The following is a 7747-nucleotide window of genomic DNA, read 5'->3' as shown; positions in this document are numbered from 1 at the left end:
CGATCATGGATTATTTGAATAATAGGATTGGAGAATCCTAATACAAACGTAACTAGTTGGAGTTATAATTAAACAAGAGCCCTAATGGAGAATCTTAATACAACTGTAAGTAGTTCAAGGAAGCTGTTTAATGATTCATGGCAACCTATCAAGAACATGTCAATCAAGTTTGGTGTCATTATATGTCATTCAAGTGTTAAATGACCAAGGAAAGAGCGTCAAGGCCGAGACAGGTGCACTTTAGCGGCTATTTCTACCCGCACCAACACAGTCAACGGTGAGACAGAAGCGTCCCAGTGGGTGAAATGTTCCGCCCCAGCGCCCCCCCTCGCACCAACGCGCCCTACCAGCCAAAAATAATCTCCCAGCGCACCCCCCTTTGCGAGACCAGTGCACTCCAGGGCCAAAAATCCCCTCCCAGCACCCTACAGTGCAAAATTCAACATGAAAACCTTAACTTGTGAGTTTTAATATATTCTTACATACAAAAAAAATTTGTAAGCTTTGGAATGATTATTATTGAAGTTTTATACGAGTTTTGTGAGTTTTCTCTCAATTCAAAATTATTTTTTTTTGCTTTTGTTAATCCAAAAATTAAACTTATCAAAAATTCAATCACGAAAATAGATATATGAGATTGTCTAACAAGAGAAGTACTTTATGCATGGTCCACACCATCTTATTCAAAAAATTTTAAATATAATATTTTATTTCATTTTCACATTAATAAAATCATTATATTGAATTTCAATTTTAGTATATCACACTATTATCTCATATATGATATTTCAAACATTGAAATAAAATCAAAAATTTGAAACACCACGTAAAATAACTGTTAGCATATTCTAGCATAATATGAGTACGTATATCATAGAAAATATTTCATTTTAAAAACATAACCAAATTTACATCATATTATTTCATCATGTCATTGTGCAACATAGTAAAAAAATAAAGAGAGATAAAATACTATGTTTTATCTAAAAAATAAACAATAGTTAATAATTATAATAAAAATATTATAATTATTATTTTACAATCACAACGGCTACTTTCTCTCAGACTTTCAAATTTCTCGGGGATATAAAGTAAATAGGTAAGGCTTGTGTTCTTCAATTCGTTTGTTTTCAAATCCTTTCTTCCCTCTTCTTGATGCCACTCTCTTCTCAGTTTTTACTCGAATGAACAAGCCCTGGAATTATCTCTCGGGAATCCCATAATTTTTCAGTAAAAAGTACGCTCCACGAACGTCAAAGATGCGAGATATCATAGGCTCCGTACGCCGATCCCTGGTGTTCAAACCATCGGACGAGGAAACCGTTGGATTAGTTGGATTCGTTGAGAAAATTGGGTCGAGCATACGGAAATCAAGAATTGGGTTGTTTGGGAAGCCTCCAGTCCATGCGCTGCCACCAATTTCGACGCCTCCAAGAAAGGTCTCAAGGGCGGCGCTGATGGAGGAGGATATGGTACTGCCGCCAATGGAAGGATCCACAATAGAGTCTCCTCGTGTGAATAAAGTTAGGGAAGCTTCCCCATTGAAAGAAAAAGTTAAAAGATGCGAGGACTCGGTGGTGAAGAAGAAGGATGTTGAACAGCCGCCGCAGATCCGTTGGAGGAAAGGGGAGTTAATTGGTTGCGGTGCATTTGGGAGGGTATACATGGGGATGAATATCGCTTCTGGCGAATTGCTCGCTGTTAAAGAGGTATTTTTTGTTTCAATCATCTCAATGAATTTTCTGAATTTTTTGATGGTCTTTACTCAATAGATGTGAGTATCATGTACTAATTTACGGGTTTCTTTATTTGTTCTTCCGTTGCTTGGATGCAGTTTGCAATTGGGAACAACAACGCTTCGAAGAAAACTCAAGTAAGGACATTGGTTTGAGCTGATTTATCTTTCTCCAGTGTATGATACTTATTCTTTTATAACCCCATTTGACAGTTTCTTGGTGTTTTGCATTTGGCAGGAAAATATTAGGGAGCTTGAGAAAGAAGTCGATCTATTGAAAAATCTCTCTCACCCAAACATTGTGGTGAGTTTATTGAAATTTCCTATTGTTTGATCCATTAGAACCTGGTGTCAAATATTTAATACTAGCACATTTATATTTGTTCAGAGATACTTGGGAACTGCTAGAGAGGAGGATTCTCTGAATATTTTATTGGAATTTGTGCCTGGTGGTTCAATATCGTCTCTGTTGGGAAAGTTTGGTTCTTTTCCAGAATCTGTGAGTGGTTACTTTAATCTTATTCAGAAAGTGGAGATGGATAAAAATTCCTTGATATTGCATCTAATCCTTCCAGATGAAAATCTTCAATTCCATAAGATTTTAATGTCTGAGAAATGGATATTTTTGGGTTTGTATATTGGAACTTCTGGAAAGCCAATAAATTATCAAATGTACTAAACAGAAATGAGGCTATGAAAAAACAGTTGTTGTTCTGCAATAGTATATTGGTAGTATTTAGACTTTTAAACTTGTATTTGAATTTGCCTTCCAGGTCATTAGAATGTACACAAAACAATTGCTGCTAGGACTAGAGTATCTTCATGAGAATAAAATTATGCACCGGGACATCAAGGTAATTATTCCGCCTTCCTATTATTCTCGTGATTTCCAATCATCATTAAATGATAATTTGGATTCCTCCTAGGGTGCGAATATTCTTGTTGATAATAAGGGGTGCATTAAACTGGCTGATTTTGGAGCATCCAAGAAAGTTGAAGCATTGGTATGTTTCTCTTTGCATTTGTAACAATTTTCTTGATTCCCTCAATGAACACTGACTCCTAATGGAAATCTGCTCCAGGCTACTCTAACTGGTTTCAAATCAATGAAGGGTACTCCATATTGGATGGCTCCTGAAGTTATTGTGCAAAGTGGTCATAGCTAGTGAGTCGCGAAGCTTAGTTCTTCTACCTAGAATAATTTGAATCTGTTTTTACTTGCTAGAAGAAGTTATTTATGGAACAAATCCATTGTTACTTTGATCGATCTTTTTGTATCTATTTATGTTTTCTACTACACCTCCAGTATCTAGTAAGTTCCAAAAAGTTTGTCGTTCAAAACACTAATTTTTCTTAGACTGTTTTGAATTAATTAAATTAATATAGATAATATTTCTGTAAGAAAATTTGTTAACTCATGGCAGCTGGATAGGTATGCGCACACACACACACACACACACACACATACGTATATGCTCGATTTTGGCCACATCAGCACCTAAAAGCTTGATGATAAAAATCAAAGTAAAACTTCTTAAAGCTAAATCGGTGTCGACTAAAGTATTTTTCTTGTAACTAGTTGAAGTATTGCTTGGAAGTTTTGTTGTAAACCATCTAGTGTAGCTGCCTAAGAATTGTATTCTTCAATTTCCAATCGTGGTTCTCTAACTATTCCTACCCCATTAAAAAAGAAACATATGTACTTCATTTTCAGCCACTTGAATTCAACCAATATTCTTGTGACTTTCTTTGTCTGAAAAAAAATCAACAGCTCTGCGGATATTTGGAGCGTCGGATGCACAGTTATTGAAATGGCTACCGGAAAGGCTCCTTGGAGCCAGCAGTATAAGGAAGAGGTACTCATTTTTTAAGATCTTTATGAATTTACTAGATTCAGGATTGTCTATTTTTAGTTCTTACTTATCGTCATTAATTAATTTTGGTTGGCTTCATTTTAGGCTGCTGCTCTTTTTTACGTTGGGACTACAAAATCACATCCACCAATACCAGAGCTTCTTTCCACTGAGGCAAAAGCCTTCTTGTTAAAATGTTTACAAAAGTGTGTTTTCTATTATATCTCATTTATTTGTCTGATATCATATTCCATTGAGCTGTTGAAGTAGCTATCTATGCAGTAGAGTCTTTGTGCTCAAAGAATACCTAATAACTTTGAATACTTCTATACGTTTTTCTTCACCTCTTTCTCACCCAACAATCTGACTTCGCAAACTATTGCAGGGAGCCAGACTTGAGACCTACTGCATCGGAGTTGTTAAAGGTGGTGCAAATTGATCTTTCATATTTGCTATAACATAAATGACTATTATATGAAATGTCTGACTGCATTTGATGTTGTCTTGCCACAATGTTTTCATATTTTCTAGAAGAGTTATGTATGATATTTTACTGATATTATATCTTCCATTTCTTGTTATCGTCAGCATCCATTTGTTACTGGAGAATGCCGAGAATCTTATCTTGTTCTACGCACTTCGATTATGGTAAGCCAAGGCACTTATAGTGATCTCTGTTTCAGTTCTATAGGCAGTATCTTTACCAGTTTAATTATCTGTACCAGGATGGAATGCGGATGGGAGCAAATACGGTTGGCACTGAGAAGACGTAAGCAATTTGATTAATGGAGTTGAATATCCTTTTTCAATCTAATTGAATCAGTTGTTTCAAATCTTGAGATTTTATCCATTCTGCAGAATGAGCCTCGAGGAAAAAATGACCTGCAACGGGCTGAAGGATATTGGTGACTCGGGTGGCAGTGTCAAATGCTTAGTTGTTAATTCAGATCTGTTATCAGACAGAGGATCCCTTTGGCAACCAACAAACTTTGATGATGACTTGTGCAGATTCGATGATGAAGAGCAACCAACAAACTTTGATGATGACTTGTGCAGATTCGATGATGAAGATTTTGCATGTCTACGTTACTCTCTCATGATTGTAATCAGGTAAGGAGTAGACTGCATGGTCTTTGCAAATCTCATTGTCTTCCTTAAATAAAGCAATCTTCATTCTCAGCCAAAGGCAAATTTTTTTAATTTTACAGAGTTTCAATCCTATGTGTGAGCCTACTGATGATTTGACATGCAAGTTTGATGAGAATTCAGAGTTGAATAAAAGCGGAGCAGGGTTGTGTTCCAGTCAAATAGTTGATCCTCTAAATAGATCTTTAGCTTCAGGTGTGGATCATGGCTTTACATTCCCAGGAGCTGAAGATGAGGATGAAGTAACTGAATCAAAGATTAGAGAATTTCTTGATGTAAAGGTAGACTCGATATATCTTTCTTGTTTGTGTTCAGAAAGATCTTGTCATTTCGCATTCAAAAGCATCATCCCGGAATTTCTGCATCTTTCGTAGAAAAGATTTCAGCTTTCCAAAGGAAAAAGTTACAGTTTCATCTCTTTTCCTTTATAATTTCCATTGTATGTATGTAATAATTTCACTAATTCTTTTAGGCTTTTGAATTGAAAAAGCTGCAAACTCCTCTATATGAATTCTATAAATCATTGAATGTTGCTGGTCCTCCAAGTCCAGTTGGGGTTGGGAACAAGGAAAACGTTTCAAATAATTACAATCTTCCGCCAAAAAGTAGGTCGCCAAATAGGCTTGGTAGCAGAAGACTGTCTACTGCCATCGATGTCGAGTGCAGCTCAAGTCCTGGGAGTTGTTCCAGACGAGTATCAAATGCTGTTGACGTAAACTTTCAAGCTTCTCAGGATGTTAAGGAGCTTCATGAGTCTCAGCGAGAGCCACTTAGTCCTAGGTAGGTGATTATCCTTTCATCATAAAATTTTGAATGACTCCATTAAATGAAACTGAATATTGTTTTGCCCGTGGCTCCGAGTTTATCGACAGACAGAGGAAATGGAAAGAAGAACTTGATGAAGAGCTCGAGAGGAGCAGAGGCAAGTTCTATGAGTTTTGCTATGTATAATTTGGATTTTCAAATCCCCTTTTAAGTGTGACTCTGGGGCATATGATTTGTCTTTACTTGGGACATCCATATTTTAATTAGCTCCTACTTCGGAAGAAATGTCCTCAAAATGAGCAGCAATATGATTTTTTAGCGTAATAACTTTTTCTAGGAACTGGGTTTAATCATGTTTAACGGAACAAAATACATGTTTTTTTGAATGAGTTTCTTGTGTTCACGTAAAGCCTTCGGCAGGTATCCTTATCTTGGGATTGGTAGAGCTACTGTGGGTACTTTTGGATGCAAGCACGCTACTTCAGACAAACACAGAAAGCTGTTTAGATAGCAAGGAAATTAAGCAACAAACTAATGTTGAAAATTTATCTTTTCATGATACATAATTTTTGAAACGGTTAAATCCAAACACATGCACACACATATCAAATTTCTGAGTAACTCTCGTCATCACTCTGTAATTTTTGAGAATTCAAAACTGCGTCCACATTTACTTGTATGTCAGATGTCAAGGTTTGTTCCATCTTCGTCTTAATATTTCGATGAGGTTCATGGAGGAGGCATGACTTTTTACTTCAGGATTTTGTAATGCGAAGCTGTTTGATTTGTCTATCTCAGAGCTCATGCGCCAGGCAGGGGTGACAAGAACATCGTCCCCAAAGGATCGAATCTTGAATAGGAGAAGAGATCGTTTAAGGTTTCCCCCAACTCCAGCGAGATAAACCAAGTCTTTTTTACGGCTTCTCGAACAGTCGAGAGGATTGATCCCTGTTCACGCGAATTAAGATTTACCAAGTTGAAGTATCATGCCTGTAAGTAAATCAACATATTATTGTAATGCTTCAGGTAAGTTGATATCCATCCCGTTTTGTCATTTGAGCTTTGTATAGATCAGATCCTATTGAAAATTGTACTTTCATTTCATATTCTAGTGGCTACCGGCAATATATGATGTATGTAAAAAATGTCTCTCCATATTGGGTTTGGATTGACTGAATAACTATACTGGTTTGCACAAGCATATGTTATATAGACTTTTACTTTGTGATGTGTTCGCCATTTTCCCATTGAATTGCAGCTCAAATTACATCATTGTCATTTACATTTTGTAACACATTCAATACTAAACAAAAGGTTAATGAGATCATTGGGCACTACCCTCACTTCATTTCAACGGGTAAAATCTTGCCACACATACAATTTCAAAAAAAAAGTGGGTCCTATATATGCATGGGCAAATCTTGGTCATCCATCCTATCATGGGGGCAATGCTCACATGGGTAGGATGAAATAAACCCTAAAGAAATCTTGATGTTAACTAGCTTAATGGTTGTCGTACAATTAAGGAAATTTGTTGTTTGAAATAGGAATATTGGAGAAACAAAATTCAAAAGTCTGCATTATAATCGTAATTTGGTCTGATGCAGTACACCTCACCCTTATTTAACTGGGAAGTACAGAAAACACTGATTCAGTTTCTCTGATGATGAAGAAGCAAGCAGTGCTATAATGATGCCAAAATTTTATTACGGAAGCAATGTAACACTGATCCAAATTATGAGAAATTTTAAATGCAACATAAAACAAATTTTCAAAAAAAAAAAATGCAAGGAGAATAGTTGAGGATGCAACCAAAAGTCAAGCGTTGGAAAAATTATGGGGGTTTATAAGTTGAAAAAGGCAATTGATTAGCTTCAGCCTGGCAAGACCCAACAAAGCTAACTACTTAAGAATTTGAAAGAACAAAAACATAACAAGTTACAGAAGAAGCTTGTGCTCAAGATAGATGTTTACTCTTCTTTATTGATGATTATATGATGATTATGCCGAACAACCCTCCCTCGGACTTTTCAAGTGGTTATCATTCATCGAGAGAATAAGTCCATGGTTATGAATTGTACGCCATTAGTCCTTACCACCCGGGACAACACCGAGGCTTTATATGCTAGGGCTGTGCTTTGACTCGTTTACCGGCTCCAAGAGAGTCATCATGTGGTGAGATTGGGTACAGTTTCGACACATATAGGAGCCAATGCATTGTAGTCGGGAATTCACTGCTCACCTACGG

The 7747-nt window shown here is 36.5% G+C and overlaps 1 pseudogene; it reads left to right on the top strand.

Annotated features, from left to right (window-relative positions):
* Positions 1-1113: 1113 nt before the first annotated feature.
* LOC142547297 (mitogen-activated protein kinase kinase kinase NPK1-like) lies at positions 1114-6293 on the top strand (annotated as a pseudogene).
* Positions 6294-7747: the final 1454 nt, after the last annotated feature.

The sequence above is a fragment of the Primulina tabacum genome, chromosome 5, assembly GCF_025594145.1.
Source record: "Primulina tabacum isolate GXHZ01 chromosome 5, ASM2559414v2, whole genome shotgun sequence".
NCBI lineage: Eukaryota > Viridiplantae > Streptophyta > Magnoliopsida > Lamiales > Gesneriaceae > Primulina > Primulina tabacum.
Note: the sequence above shows the minus strand (reverse complement) of the source record. Positions and strands in the feature narration are given on the sequence as shown.